This window comes from Sorex araneus, chromosome 4, assembly GCF_027595985.1.
Source record: "Sorex araneus isolate mSorAra2 chromosome 4, mSorAra2.pri, whole genome shotgun sequence".
In the NCBI taxonomy this organism is placed as follows: domain Eukaryota; kingdom Metazoa; phylum Chordata; class Mammalia; order Eulipotyphla; family Soricidae; genus Sorex; species Sorex araneus.
The window spans coordinates 130,052,507-130,070,179 of NC_073305.1; positions in this window are offsets into that span (position 1 = coordinate 130,052,507).

The following is a 17,673-nucleotide window of genomic DNA, read 5'->3' on the forward strand; positions in this document are numbered from 1 at the left end:
AGATGCCTCTAAAATGTCCAGGAAATTTTGTGATCCTTAAGTATAGATATTTCATTTACCTATCTCCCTAGAACAAGTAACAGGTATTTACTAGCATAAATTTCAAACTAATATTTATCTTCCACAGAAAATCCAGAGAATTTTTAAACAAAAATTATTCTTACTACTTTGTCAAGTGCTCTAGATCTTATGAAGATAAGTCTGTCTTTGCTTTGTTTGTAACTATGTGCCTTTTTCACCAATTTAAATAAATTTAAAATATCAAATGACAGTTGAATAAATTTTATCAAGTCTATTTAAATAGTTTTAGTAGATAAATGTATGTTTGCCTAAGAGTAATTTCAAAGCTTTGTTCACTTTTTACTTTATTAGTAGGAGAACTTTATGTTCTTCCTAGTGTTCTTAAAACTGCTCTGTGATTTATTTTTGCTTTGTGTTCCTAAAAGTTGTTCAGTAGCCTAATTAGATATTCATTTTGACTTCCTGGTCCCAGAAGAAATAACATTAACTCCATACTTATCCATCTGGTAATCAGTTATAGCTGGTGAATTGCTGCTTATAATTTTCCAGGGACATGTGGGCGCCCTTCCAGTTAGGCTATTAAAATCCCTTACACTGTAACAACATGCTAATTAACATCCTCTCATGCTTGTGGATGCTTGGTAAAAGTATTGCCATGTAAAGAAAATTTCATGTCTTCAATATTGAAATACAAAATTTTACATTAAAAGTTAAGCCAGCAATTCTTTATATAAATATATCTTTTTTAAGTAACTAACCCCTTTTATCTTTAGCTTTATGGAAATGTTTAATTCAAATATCTTAAAATTTAATATCCATCAATCTGAAAAATCTGCACTGGAAGAAGTATCTTTTCACCCACATTCAGAGAAGGGTGTTTCCTAGCAACCCCATATAATCAGAATCAATCTTTGGCTGAATTATGACACAAAGTGCTGTTAAAAGTAATCATTTGCATGAGAAAGAGACCAGTGTCTGTTTAGATTAGGAACAACAGCTCTTTCCTAATATGGTCAGCAGTTGTCCCAAATCAGGCAGCTGTTTAGAGAAGCCTTTGTTACCAAGGAATTTTGCCAGAAGCCAGCAAACATAATATTCTTAAAGAGACCATGGAACCCTAAAACTTCAGAAATTAATACAAGTGAAAAGAGATCTAATCTCATCACTGCACTGAAATGTGCTACTTTCCTTTGTTTAAATGTCTTTTTAAAAATTTATTATTTTTTATTAGTTAATCACTGTGAGGGTACAGTTACAGATTTACATATTTCTGTGCTTGTGTTTCAGTCATACAATGCTAGAGTATCCATCCCTCCACCAGTGCCCATTCTCTACCACCAATGATCCCGGTATCCCTCCCACCTTCCCCCATCCCACCTCTCCCACCCTATTCCGCCTCTGTGGCAGGGCATTTCCTTTTGTTCACTCTCTCCTTTTGGGTGTTGCGGTTTGTAAAAGAGGTATTGAGTGGCCATCATGTTCAATCTATAGTCTACTTTCAGCACGTATCCCCCATCCCTAGCAGGTCCTTCAACCACACTTTACTTGGTGTTCCCTTCTCTACCTGAGCTGCCTTTTCCCCCACTGTGTGAAGCCAGCTTTCAAGTCGTGGAACAAACCTCTTAGTACTTATTTCTACCATTCTTGGATGTTAGTCTCCTATTCTGCTATTGTATAGTGCACAGATGAACACAATCTATCTATGTCTGTCTGTCTCTTTCTGACTCATTTCACGTAGCATGATACTTTCCATGTTGATCCACTTATATACAAAATTCATGACTTCATCTTTTCTCACAGATGCATAGTATTCCATTGTGTAGATGTAACAAAGTTCCTTTAACCAGTCATCTATTCTCTGACACTCAGGTTTTTTCCAGATTGTGGCTATTATAAACAGTGCTGCCATGAACATACATGTGCAGATGTCATTTTGACTATACTTTTTTGCCTCTCCGGGATATATTCCCAGAAGTGGTGTTGCTGGGTCAAATGGGAACTCAATTTCTAATTTTTTGAGAAGCGTCCATATTGTTTTCCAAAAGGGCTGAACCAGTCAGCATTCCCACCAGCAGTGTAGGAGGGTCCCTTTCTCCCCACATCCATGCCAACAGTGGTTGCTTTTGTTCTTTTGGATGTGTGCCAGTCTCTGTGGTGTGAGGTGGCATCCAGATAGGAAAGGAAGAAATCAAGCTCTCTCTATTCGAAGATGATATGATACTATATCTAAAGAATCCTAAAGTCTCTACCAAGAAACTCTTAGAAACAATAAACTTGGACAGTAAAGTCGCAAACTATATAATCAATACCCAAAAGTCCATGGCATTCCTATACGCAAATAATGAGACAGAGGAATGTGACACAAAAAAAGCATTCCCATTCACAATTGTGCCACAGAAAATCAAGTACCTCAGAATCAACTTAACTAAGGAGGTAAAGGACCTCTACAAAGAAAACTATAAAACACTATTCCATGAAATAAAAAAGGACATGAAGAAATGGAAACATATCCCCTGCTCATGGATAGGGAGAATCAACATTGTCAAAATTGATATACTTCCCCAAGCATTATATAGATTCAATGCAATCCTTATTCAAATAACCATGAAATTCTTCAAATAAATGGATCAAGCAATCCTGAAATTCATATGGAACAACAAACACCCATGAATAGCTAAAGCAATTCTTGGGGAAAAGGCAATGGGAGGCACCACCCTCCCCAACCTCAAACCCTACTACAGAGCAGTAACAATTAAAACAGCATGGTACTGGAACAAAGGCAGAGCCACAGACCAGTGGAACAGGGTGGGATATCTCTACACACAACCCCAAATGTATGATCATCTAATCTTTGATAAGGGAGTAAGAAACGTGAAGTGAAGCAAGGAAAGCCTCTTTAACAAATGGTGCTGGCAAAACTGGACAACCACATGCAAAAGAATGGAATTAGTTCTCGACCTAACACCATGCACAAAAGTCAGATCAAAATGGATTAAAGACCTCAACATCAGACCACAGTCCATAAGGTACATAGAAGACAGGGTCGGAAAAACCCTCCACGATATTGAAGATAAAGGTATCTTCAAAGATGACACGCCACTGACCAACCAAGTGGAAACAGAGATAAACAAATGGGACTATATCAAACTAAGAAGCTTCTGCACCACAAAAGATACAGCGACCAGAATACAAAGACAATCTACAGAATGGGAAAGGATATTCACCCAATACCCGTCTTATAAAGGGTTGATATCAAGGGTACTTGATATCACTGGTTGAACTCTACAAGAAGAAAACATGCAACCCCAGCAGAAAAGGGAGCTAAGAAATGAACAGAAACTTTCTCAAGGAAGAAATGCTAGTGGTCAAAAGGCACATGAAAAAATGTTCTTCATCACTAATCATCAAGGATATGTTTAAATATATTAACTAATTTTTCTGTCCTTTCCAACTGGAGGTTTCCACCGGTGTTTGTTGTAAGAATTAAATATCCGGGATTAAGATGCTGGCTTTCAGATGGCCAAAATTCTTGGGTACCTGACAACACATGGACCTGCCACATGGCTGCACAAGCAGAGTGCAACCTGGAAGGCTTCCAAATATTAACAGTAATGGCCCAGGAGGCCCCCAATCTCCAGGAGGGTATCCCAGATATTCCATGGCACTGCAGAGCAGCACCACATCCTCTAGCTCATGGACCCTGAAGACTGATAATTGCTAAGAGCCTTCATGCCTCCTATGCACTGTTTGCAAAGTCCTAAATAAATAAACCATCTTATACTATCACTTATCACATTAATTTGGATCCTGTACAAACAAGTATCTGCAAATTAAAAAACAAATCTTTATTGAGGTACCAGTATTGTCTCTGAAGATAGATTTCACAGTCACTTGTTCCAAATTAGTTCTTAGGCTGGAGTGATAGCGGTGGCAGTGGGGTTCCCTAGATGATATTTGAAGTGAGGAGCAGAGAGCTTCAATAGTATAGAGGGTATGGCACTTGACTTGCATGTGCCAACCTGGGTTCAATTTCCTGCAACCCTTATGGTCCAAGCATCTCTAGAACTGTTCCGTGAGTATAGAGCCAGAATTAAGCCCTGAGCAGAGCTGGTTGTGATCCAAAAAACATAATAAAAAATCAAGTTCGGTTTACATATCAAACAAGAGTGCTCTTATTTCTTCACTTCCATTTTAGAGGAAAAAAAGTTAATTTTAGAATAGAACAAATACAAAATTTCAATAGATTAATTTATTTCTTATTTACTTTTGTTCTTTTTATCAAAGTTACTACACTGACTTTTTTTCTGCCATTATGCTTCCAAAGCCATATCACTAAAGAAAAAATAGGCCTGTTATCAATTGTGCAATATAAAACAAAACAGAACAACAACAAAGAATCCTCAGAATTACATGAACTGTGACTTGTTTTCATAAAAACCTTAAAAGTCTGAGTAATAGTTTAATTACTGCAACATCCCAAATTTGAAAGCAAGATCTTTCCTGGATCTAATTTACAGTATTTACTGCAAAGATCTTCTTCATAATAAATATATCCCATAAGGATATATACAAATAAGCAAACAATAAATACCAGTGTAATTAGACTTTTCTGAAAATATTTCTTGTAAATTACTAGATAACAAATTACCCAATATACATGTGAAAGATTCAGGGTACCAAAAAGGTACGAACAAGCTTATACATAATTCGCTTATTAATTAAAATATAAACATAGATTCTTTCTCAAAAATATATATATAATTATAAAGACAGCAAAAATCTAATATGCAATGCACATTAATATTATTTAATTTTAAAAGGATTTGTTAAAGGAACATTTTAATCAAAATTATTTAACAAATTGACAAACATCTTGATCTTGGAAGCTTAGATGCTTTCTTTTCTGAATATAAGCCATATAATTAATATTTAATAAAGCTTTATACTCTAGAAATATGATTATGCATTTCATATAGTGTTAGGAAAATGTAATTAAACAGAAAATCTTCTCTCAACCCACATAACCTCTACACGAAAGTAAAATAAAAAGAAAACTATTTTGCTCTTCATTAAGCACTAAATCAAAATGTGATGTGCAAGGCCAACAATCTAAGAACTATAGAAAGATAGAAAATAAAGTGACACCTTTTCATAAAACCAAGCGAATACGACCCATTTTGTATCCAAGATAAACAATAACCAGTTCTCAAGTAAAAAAATCAGTAAATTAGTTTGTCACTTATAGTTTATTCTTACCTAATTTATTTTTGGGAGTGACTGTCTGTACTGCTCAACTAGCTATGTCTAAAAGAAATGAGCTCTTTTATTTGTGGCAGGAGGCAACTTGCAAGGTTATGAGGTCAGGTGCTGAATCTAGACACCTACTTTCCATAAAAATTAGGAGAGAGAGGTTCCCCCATCCCTGGTGCTTGCATTCCAAACGGACAGTTCCCAGGTTCTTGAGAAGAACATTCTTGGAAATTAATGTTTGCAAGGAGGTCATTTAGGTTTTGTTTCTTTTTTAATTACATAAATATGCCAATAATTAAAAATTGGAAATATTCTAAAGCAAAAATGAGAAGAGTTGGAGATGTGAGTTTCTTATTTTCTACCAAAAAACCCCCTAGTTTTTCATTTCTAATTTGTACTTGCCTTTAACATATATTTCATTCACACATTAAGTATAGTACATCATCATCATCATCATCATCATCCCGTTGATCGTCGAATTTCTCAAGCTGTCTCAGTAACATCTCCATTCGTCCTAGCCCTAAAATTTTAGAAGCCTCTCTCTACTCCTCCTTCTCAATGATGCCACATTGGAGGCTCTTTCAGAGTCAGGGGAATGAGACTCAGCTTGTTACTTGTTACCCAGCCAGTAACAAATATAGTACATCTTCAATAAATACTAACTTTCGGACCAAGAGATGGTACAACAGGTAAGGTGCTTGACTTGTAAACAGCCCACCTGAATTTAATCTCCAGCATCCATATGATCACTGTGTTTCCTGAGCACAGATTCTGGAGTAAGCCCTGAGCAGTGTATTTAGGTGTGATCCAAAAACAAAGAAAATAAAAACAGTCAGAATAGTAGTTCTTGTTCCAGAATAAGTCTTGCTAGAGACAGTTATACATAAGATATAAACATAGAATTTTCTGTTAATTATATGACATTTTATGGTTTAGTTTCTATTTCAACTTTTTTCCAGTAAAGGCATATTTTTCTGGATAGATAATATATACACATAAAACTAATAATTATATACATAGATATTAGGAATAAATCGTTACTTTATGATATCATTATTTTCTGACAAAGTTTTAAAAAATTAAGCTTTGATGAATACATAGCATATGATGTATAATATTTTTATCTCCAAATTATTCTGTATAAAAAGTTCATAAATTATGACATTTTATATTCCAAATTAAATATTCTTCAGATATAATAGAATCACTTTTTCTATTCTACAATATAGAATCTTGTTCATAACACTAAATAAATAATAATATAAACACAAAGGAGTTTATTGGAAAAATATCTTTAGAGATAACAGTCCTCGAGTGTCATCTTAGAAAGTCTAAGAATTGCATGAAAGAATCTTTTGCCCACTAGGAAATGAGTCACAATGGAAGGGAGAATAGATTCTATACAACTAAAACTGTCAGGTCATCAGATTTTAGAGACGGTATAAAGGTTAAAATGCTTTCTTGCATGCATTTGACTCTGGTTCAATCATAGTACCACCTATAGACTCCCAAGCACCACTAAGAGTAATTCCTGAGCAGAGTCAGGAATATGCCCTGAAATATTGCTGGATATGGATCAACCTAGCTCCACTTCCCTAACCACCCCCCCCCCCCCGATCACACACACGCAAGTCAAATTATCTTTAGAATGCTCAAGTAAATATTTGTGCCAAACGTCATTTTGTTAATCCTTAACAAGTCATTTGTGAATTATAATAATATTGAATATTAAATAATATCAATTTATTTTAGAATTTTGTACTATATCTGGCTATGCTCATGGATCACTCTTGGATTCTCAGAGTACCATTTGAGGTGCCAGGGATTGAACCCAGGCTGACCACAATCAAGGCAAATGTCTTTTGTGCTGTTCTATCTCTTTGGTCCTAGTTTTATCTTAACAATTCTGCACTATCCTAATATTTAATTGTGTGACCCTGTAGGGATTCTCACAGTTTTAGAAGCTAGCCTCTCAAGTATATAAACATATACAAAGGTTTGAGAAATGTTTTAGATTGTGAGAGAGGGGTTCTAGTTCTTTCTACATTACTGATTCTGAAGTTGATTTTGCAGTGGAAGGATCTTGAGAATTTACGTTTTAAAAATAAATTTGTTTTAAAGTTACCCTCTCAAAATTTTATTACCTGGAAGTGTGGGAATAATAAACATATTTATGTGCTTTTCAAATATTAATGGCATATGAGTCATCTACAGATTTTTAACAAAATTGAGTACTGGGCTGGAGAAACAGTACAAGAATTAAGATGCTTTTCTTGCATGAAGCCAACCTTAACATGAAAACTGGCACCATATATGGTCTCATAAGCTCATTAGCCTGTTAAGCACAGAGCCAGGAAAATTACCTGAGCACTGCCAAGTGTTTCCCACATTTCTTTTCCCACCACTAAATACCTTCTGATTCAACAGGTCTAGAAGAAGGACAGAGATTTAAATCTCTAAGGAGTTCCCAAGACCGCTGCCGCTAGTCCACAAACATCACCACAAGTTTCTTCGAAGATGTACTTCCGGGTGTGGAGCAATAGCACAGTGGGTAGGGCATTTGCCTTGCACCCCGGGTTCGATTCCCAGCATCCCATATGGTCCTCTGAGCACTGCCAGGGGTGATTCCTGAGTGCAGAGCCAGGAGTAATCCCTATGCATTGCCAGGTGTGACCCAAAAAGAAAAAAAAAAAGAAAGAAAAAAGATGTACTTCCTTCCTAGCAGAGGAATCCTCACACGCAGTGGCAGGCAGAGCCCCACATGCTCTGTAAAATAGTACCTATTACATCAGAGTGTGATTCTTCGCAGATTAGCGGGTCAGCAGGGTTTGGAAGGTGGGCAGAAGGTAACTCTCAACACTATTATGCACTCGAGGAGAACAGACATTTGATTTGGAAAATCTGAGGTTTAGGAAACATGATTCTTTTATACCATGGCCCCAGCAGTTTTCTGAAATTGCTGGTGTCTGGGGGCAGGAGACCAGCTGTGAGACAGGCAGGGTTGGACCTGAGGTGGCCACTCCATTACCGACTGCTACTCTTTTAATGCATTTCCTGGTACTTCTATTCATTGTGTGTTTTTGCCTCAGTGTGACCCTGGGATGGATCAGAAAAATACACAAATTAAGTGCATCCCAGCCTAGCTTCTTCCATCTTACATTATAATTATACTGAGTTTTCAAACATAAGCTCAAACATGAAATAAGATGATTTATTGAATCGATGTATTATGATAAATATATACACATAACAGCATATGAGGAGCACAATAGCAAAACAGCGCCCAATATGTCCAACACTGGCACTCACACACTTTAATTTTCATGGAAAAAGTAAAATCCAAAGACCTTCTCAACATTGTTTCATACACTTGATCTCAAAATAGATTCAGAATTATAAAAATCAATGTTAAGCCCCAAAGTACCTCTACCTAAGATCTTTTATCCCGTTCAAAACTCATTAATTTTAGAAACTCTGGAATAGACTCAGAAATCTTGCATTTTGAGCTAAGACTCCAGATAGCCCTGATTGCACTGGTCTGGGAAATACACTTTGAGAAATCGAGCATTACAAAAAGACAACATGGTTTCACCTAGCAATATGATTCTTTGTATTTTTAAGTGGAAGCACTTCTTTTACTGAGTCTTTACTGAAAGTAAAAGCCTTTTCCTCCCCATTTTTGTGATCTGATTTCTTTTTCAGCCAAGCTGCTTAGGTTCAAACTCAGCAGCAAAGCTTATTCCTGGCACTCAGGTCTGTGATGATTGAAAAATAACTGTCATGGACCAACAAATGGATGGCTTCTATTTCTGTAACTGGATCAAGTTGCTTTAAATATAATAATTTACTTGGTTTCAAAAATGTCTGTTTGGATCCATGGACCTTATTTGGAGGGGTGAGAGATGTTCATAAATCAGATATGACTTAAGGGGGAAAGTTTTTATTTTTTAAATGTTTTTCTTTGGGGTCTCACCTAACAGTGCTTAGGGTTCAATCCTGGCTTAGAGTTCAGGGATTACTCCTGGCAGATAGAGCCCAGTTCGGGCATGTGCAAGGGAAAAGTCTTAGTACTATTGATCTAGTACCAGAAATTTAAAAAATATCCTGAACCCATAGACAAACTGTATTTTTGCTTATACATATACACTTATATCGGAAGGAGAATCTGCTTCATATCTCTGGAGTTCCAAACACAGGATAATATATATATATATGTATATATTATGTATGTGTGTACATATGTATATTCCTCAGCTCTCATAAGATTATTGTTTCTGAAGCTTGTTCCAATAATGCACCATCCCACTCAACTTTATGCCCTTTCTGTGGCCTGGCTATTCTACCATCTGTCCCCTAGTCTCATTCTCTGGTCCCCATTTATGCAATTTTAAACTGCATACCATTGAAATGCCCTGAATTCCTACAGGTGGCATACTCCCATTGGTTGAGTAATGCTGCTCTAGATTAGATTACCTTAGAGAGTTCTCCATGGGGTACTGATTGGAAAACTGGAGCAAGAGGAAAAGGCCACACTTTCCTGTAAACAGTTAGATACAGGGGACACTCTTTACTCCCACCATTATTGACCAAATGGGAAAGTTATATTTTTGCCTATACAAGAATGAAAGAGAAAAAAGAATAAATTAGAAACCAGTTATCTTCCCAGTATTCCCTCTCCCCCTATGGACTATATACTGAAAATTTCTTCGTGGATACCAATAAAAAGAAAAGCCCTAAAATACTTAAATGCTTTTAGTGGAATGGAGAAATGCACACATTTTCAAAACCTAACAACTGTTGTGGCTGGAGTGATAGCACAGTGGGCAGGGCATTTGCCTTGCAAGCGGTCGACCCGGGTTCAATCCCTGGCATCCCATATGGTCCCCTGATCACCACCAGGAGTAATTCCTGAGTGCAGAGCAAGGAGCAACACCTGAGCATCACTGGGTATGTCCCTAAAAGGAAATAAAAAAAAAACTGTCACTGTCACTCTCATCCCTTTGCTCATGTATTTGCTCAAGCAGGCACTAGTAATGTCTCCATTGTGAGACTTGTAGTTACTGTTTTTGGCATATCCAATATGCCATGGGTAGCTTGCCAGGCTCTGCTGTGCAGGTGAGATACTCTCGGAAGCTTGCTGGGCTCTTCGAGAGTGGTGAAGGAATCGAGCCTGGGATGGCCATGTGCAAGGCGAACGCCCTACCTGCTGTGCTACCACTCCAGCGATACATAATATTTATGTATTATATGTTATATAAATAACATATATGTTTTATTTATGTAAAATAAAAGATTTACTTAAGCAATTTTTAAATATTTGACATAATAATAGTCTTTATTCATACCCCAAAGTCTCAATTTGTAGACACCCAAAATTTCATCTTCTTTAGTTATTCATCATGAAAGAGTGTATATTTGGACTAAACATTTCCAAACTTAACATCAGTAATTTCCCATTCCTGCCTATTACAGGCCCAGATATTAGCATCTTGTTCAAATCACATATAATATTCTACCTTTACACTACAATATTAATATTGCTGAACATGGTCAAAACAATACTTACTGCTGTTGTAACCATGAAAGGATTAATGGTGCTTCCAAAGGCAAATATAGCATGTCAGTCCTCTGTTTGAAGTCATCAAAGATTGTCAATTAAATAATGTTCAGATAGACCTCTTTTCAAGTACAAAACCTAAAAAAGATATTAAAATTGTGTTGGCTTTAATCTATTTATAATCTTTTTTATAAGAATTTTATATTATTGAATCACCATGTGGAAAATTACAATGCTTTCAGGCTTAAGTCTCAGTTATACAATGCTGAAACAACAATCCCTTCACCAGTGCCCATATCATACCACCAAAAAAAAAAAAAACCCACACAGTACACCTCCCATCCCGCCCCCCGCCCAGCACCCCCCCCCCAGTCTTGTAACTGATAAGTTTCACTTTACTTTCTGTTTACTTTGGTTACATTCAATATTTCAACACAAACATCACCATTTTTGTTAGGAGTAACCCCACTAGAGTCAGACCTGTTGTGAAGAGAAATGAAGTCGCACGGCTGCGGTAGCGGCCATGTGGTTTTGGATTTCTGTACTTTAACAACTAAGTCCAGGGAGATTTCTTCCAGATATTGGATCATTGCAAGCTTGTAAACCCCATCTGTGGTCGTCATAATATGGCGGTCCCCACGCCCTTCATCCCCCCGGCAAGGAAGAGGCAAGAGAGAGAAATACCTTTCCTCTCCTGGGCTGGCATGGGGCCGCGGCTTAGTTCTCAGGCTGGAGACATTCTGTGAGGAGCTGCCCATGCCAAAAGTAGTTTAGCTGGGTCTGGATTCACATTCGTGCAGCTGCGGAGAGGCCGCACACACATGCATCCCCCAGCATCACATCTCGGTGGCCGGAGGGGTCGGTGTCACCCACCTTCCCAAGAGCACTCTCGAGTCCTTTTGCTGCAGTTTTTGTCATAAAATCTCATCTGTGGTCGTCATAGTATGGCGGTCTCCACACCCTTTATCCCCGGAAAGGAAGAGGCGAGAGAAAGAAATACCTTTCCCCTCCTGGGCTGGCATGGGGCCGAGGCTTATTTCTCAGGCTGGAGACATTCTGCAAGGAGCTGCCCATGCCAAAAGTAGTTTAGCTGGGTCTGGATTCACACTCGTGCAGCTGCGGAGAGGCCTCACACATGTGCGGCCCCCGGGATCAAATCTCCGCGGCAGCTAATCTATTTATAATCTTGACAGTTTTTTTTTTCTACCATATTACAAAAGAGAAAAGGCATCAATAGTAACAGTAGAACTGGAGAGCTAGCTCAACGTGTTGGAGTGTGTGCTCTGCATGTGCAAACCAATGATACCTCAATAAAAATTTTAAACGATAAACGAAATGCAAATATAAAAGTTTTCCTTATATATAGGGTTCACACTAAGCAGTGCTGGGAGAGGTCACTTCCTGTGGTGCACGCTTTGAGTTTTTGCGTTTAAACTCAATACAGGTTTTGAGTTTGCCTGGTGTTTCAGAGCTCAGAGGCTACCAAGCTATACTCAGTGGAGCTCACAGAATAATGCAGTGCCAAGGATCAAACATTGGGTCTTGCACAAGACATGGCAGATAGAAGCCTTATTCTTCTATCATATTCCACAGAAATATATATAGTAGTAGTATTCTTTATGAAAGTATTTTTGGCATGGTAATATTATTAAGATTATGATTGATGCAGAGAAAATGTTAACCAAAATCACAATGTTGTATTTTTATTTATTTTAGGTATTCTTTGTGATAACATATGTGACTAAGTAGAACTTGTGCTAGAATATTTGAAGGAAAAAAACAAACTTCATGAGATACAAGCTTTTAAGAAAAATTTCAATTTATTTGAGATAATTACAAAATTAATAAGCAAACTAAGAAACTTATGACAGAATTGCTATCACCTGCACAAGAATTTATTAATTTTTATTTTTAAAAGTAAACTATATCACTGAGGAAATAAGTTTTAGTTAAGATTTGAGGGAGAGATGATGGCATAAATAAAGTCACAGTTCATAAAAAGTGAATACTCATGTAAGAAATGCTTGCACATTTATGGATACCTTATGAAAGTCCCTGTTAAGCTAATTGTTCAGTATTCAGGTGGCAAAAGCAGAAACTGTTTTAAAAAAGGAATTAAAATATCTATCCTATTTTAGAAATATAAATCTCTGAGGAATGTGAAATGTGATTATGTAGGAATGTTACTCAAAGCAGTGAATTTATTTTAAAGTCTGTTTCAGCAATCTCTGTGAGAGATAATAAGTTTTACCTAAATTTATAGGGATGATGACAGTAGTTTGAAAATGGAATCAAGAAATATTTCAGAAGTGAAATTGTAGATATAAAACTCACTGACCAGAAATGCACTGATGTCAAGACAAGTCAAGAATATAGTGATCTCATCAGAAGATGCAAGATCACAACCTCTTATATGAAAGCATAATATTACAAGATCTTCCATTCATAGCAGATGAACAGATATACATATATAGAGAGAGAACTAGAGACAGAGAATTATAATACACACACACATACACACATATATATGTATATTTGTAGATATAAGTACAGACACAGAGAAAGACAACCATACCCTCCATTGTATAATACCTCATGTAAAGAAATGATAATTTCTGAAAATGCTTTAAGCATCCACATTTTTAAGCAACAGCATAAAGTTCTATCTAAACCCAATCCATTTACTCCTACAACTAAACTTAGATGTACTTGCAAGGAAGCTTAGCTATGAAGTAACATGGTAAGTATAAGTATTTTGAAAAAATATCTTGTCAATAATCTAATAGAAGACCTTATGGAAGTAAAAGTTACTTTTCCTGTAGCACTTGGATCTCAAGAAGCAATACTATAAAAATAAGAGGAAAGTAGCATTGGCATTCCCATTGAGCAGATTAACAGACACATTTTGTTTCTTTCTAATCATTTGTGATTAATGAAATGCTATTTCTGAGATTTTCAAAAATGAAAGCATATAGTTCCTCAGAATATTTGAGGAAAACAGAAAAATCTAGGTAAACAGAAAAAATATGCTTTATAATAAATATACTATTCTGCAGAGTGAATTTACAGATCACTGTTAATCTATGGATTTATGCTGGTTTTTCATTCATTAAAATTAATGGAGTAAGTACTTTAGTCTGTGTGGAAAACAAATACTGACTAAGTCATGTTTTCTGACCTGGAAAGTGTTAACCTTCTTTGGTAACTCCTTCTGTCACTTACAAATGTTAATAAATACAGGATTCACCTTCTTCTACTGCTCAGAATTATTGTGCCAGGTAAGATAAATTTTTAACATTGCATTTAAAACAGTTGAATTTTTTTCTCTGACTCATAGAGTGACAAGAAGTTACAAAATCCTATCCTTACATCTCCATAAATATTCTGTCTTCTTGGAGTATTTTTACAAGTGACAGAAAAATATAATTTTAAGCTAATATAACTGTGACATAAATATATTATGAAACCTTACATTGTATTTTGGTATTCAAAATAACTGAAGTTACAGTACTTTATATTTAGCCATTTTAAAAAAGTATGTGAGAATCAGCAATAACTCAGGAATAATAAGACATTCTAAGAGATGTATTGCCTATTAGAAAATTGTATATTTTTAAATAAAAAAAGCATGGGAGGTCCTTCTTAAATCACAAAACATGTTTTTCACCCCAGCAATTTAGAGTAGTATTGGTACTATGGAAGAATAAAGGGCAGGGGAGAAAACGGACCTCACCCTTGACTCTAATATCTAGTGATACATGCAAAATACTTGGAAAATATTCTCAGTGTGACATACTAAAATACAGAAAAATGCTTTTATCATATTTACAAAGCTAAAGACATCTTGGGCTGGAGCGAAAGCACATCAGGTAAGGTGTTTGTCTTGCAAGTGGCCGACCCAGGTTAAATTCCTTTGTCCCTCTCAGAGAGCCTGGAGATCTACCAAGAGTATCTCGCCCACATGGCAGAGCCTGGCAAGCTACCAGTGGAGTATGCCAAAAACAGTAACAAGTCTCACAATAGATACGTTACTGGTGCCCACTCAAGCAAATCAATGAACATTGGGATGACAGTGACAGTGAAAGACATCTTAGCAACCTATGAACAAAATAATATTTAAGGATTAATTTAACTATGATTCTGGGTTTCTGTGTATACTCACAAGAGATTAATATGAAAAAGAAATTCTAATAAAAGGAGTGCATGTCTCATAACGGACAACTCTAAATCTAATAGTAATAAGGAATTGTGGTTCATTCTTTAAAGGCAAAGTCAATGAAATGACTGAAAGTAAGTCCAGGTCTTAGTTTTCAAAACTTTGTAAATTCATAAATATATAATATGAAACAATTATAGAATTCAGCTGAGACTAAAATTTACTGAAATATTCAACTATATCTCTCAAGTGTCTGTTAACTAGAGGATACAGCAAGATGTACAGCCTACTATAGAAAAATGAGATAGCCACATGAAGACTGGATTATAGCACAGCTCAATCAATAACATTAAATAATAAATATTGCCAAAGGAAAATACCAAACCAGTCCTAGAGAGATGAAAGTCAGGAAATGATACTTAGAGGTGAAGATATAGAACATTGCAGTTTGATAATTATGGAGAGACTCAAGGAACAAATAATATAAAAAGAAAAAAAAGCCAGGAGGTAGAAGAGGTCAGAACAAGATCAAATAACTGAAGGGGAAAATATCATTGTTTCAACAGTGTATAACAATGGAGTAATGAGAGATATCCTGGAACACAGAAAGGATCAGATCATAAGGACCCTTTTGAAAGCCACAATATCATATTTGTGGACATTGAAGATAATTGCCAACAGTTGTTTAAAATTTAAATGATAGAGTATGGCAATAGGTTTGAAAAAGAAAATTAAGATAGGAGAAGAAAAATAATCAAAGTAGAAGATTTAATGGTGTAGAAATAGAGTCAAACAATATAGAATCAAACTGACAAAAGTCAGTAAACTTGTTTAGACTTATTGAATATCTTTTCACTGTCACTGTCATCCCATTACTCACTGATTTGCTCGGGAGGGCACCAGTAACTTCTCTCATTGTGGTGCTTATTGTTACTGTTTTTGGCATATCAAATACATCACGGGTAGCTTGCCAGGCTCTGCAGTGTGGGAGGGATACTCTCAGTAGCTTGCCGGGCTCTCTGAGAGGGGCGGAGAAATCAAACACGGGTTGGCTGAGTGCAAGGCGATTGCCCTACCACTGTGCTACCACTCCAGCCTAAATATCTTTTAATCATTTTATTTTGTGGGGAAGGATAGTAGTATTGAATATCTTCTAATCTCTTCTTTAATTTGGGAGACAAATTCAAGGATTGCCCAGGTAGTATAGAGTCTCCTCCAGACATTCTTGATAGTTGGGCCAATAACTCAAGGTATGTTCCCAAGAATAGGACACTACTTAGCCCTCAGAGCTGAAGATAACCAGGCCACAGGCAAATGCTTTGTGGTAACCCTCCATCACGGCAGGTTCTTAAATTCAGTTCTGATAAAAAATATGGGAAAATATTTCAATCTTCTATCTTGCCTGGCCAGAATATAAGCTCTTCTTGTAGCCTACACTGCATTTTATAATCCTATGTGGAAATATAAGATTAGGAAGGTTAACAATAAAATTTGATCATTCTTGTAATATTTCTTTTCCTTGTGAATTCTAAGAAATGGAAACATTTCTCTTAAAAGCAGAGTCAATGAAACTTATTTTATTTTTAAAATTTCCCAATATACAACAATATTAAGAAGAGACAAAATTAACATTTGTTAATCAAGTGTTTTTCACATGATTGAAACAGTGAACCAAGGGAATGAAGGCATTCAAAATGATGAAAGAGTCTTGAATTAAAGCTTATGTTAATACCAAAGGACAAGCAAGGAGAGGCTGATAAAATCTCAGGGATGAACTAGACTGCCAAAATGAAGAAGGACTAAACTGACTGTCTTCACTTTCAACGCACGTACACTGGCATCAGAAGAATCCATACAGGACCTGATGGTGCAAGCGCAGAAGACCAAGTACAACATCATTAGTCTGACCAAGACAAGAAGGCATCGATCACATCACACCATTTTTGACACTGGAGAAGAACTGTTCCTCTGAATATGCAATTACACTTGAATAGATGTGATGCACTGCCAGCAGTTTCTATCTTCATCATCTATGCACCAATATCCAACTGCAATAAAGGAGAAATTGAGAAATTCTACATGGAGTTGGAGAAGTTCTATAAAGAAGATCACACCTTCTACAAGATTATTGTCAGTGATTGTAATGCCAAGACAGGACAGAGAAGGTCATCCAAAGAATTCCACATTGGGACCCATGGCCTAGAATGGGTCGAACAGGGTGAGAGACTGTCTGAGTTCATCATATCGATCAAGACCATCCATGGCAACTCACAGTTCCAGAAGGCCGAATCTAAACATTGGACATGGGGGTCTCCAAGTGGACAGTTCCACAATGAAATTGACCACATCATATTCAATTGAAGGTTTTGCCTGGCTGATGTCACTGTTGTCCCAAAATTCCAAGTGGGATCGGACCACAGTTTCCTTCGTGCAAAATTCTACTTCACAGAGTGGGGAGAAAGGGCAGCAAAGTTTAGATTTAAGAAGAGAACTCCCAGAATGACTACCAACGGGAGCTCTTTGGCATTATTGCGACAACGTGGGAAGATACCATTTTTGACAATATCGACGAGGAATATGATTGACTGTTTCAGCACCTCCATGACTGCGTGAGTAATGCTGAGAGTGGGAAAGCCACAAACCGACGCCTATCTTCAGAAACTCTCGGGCTCATTCATCAACATTGTTT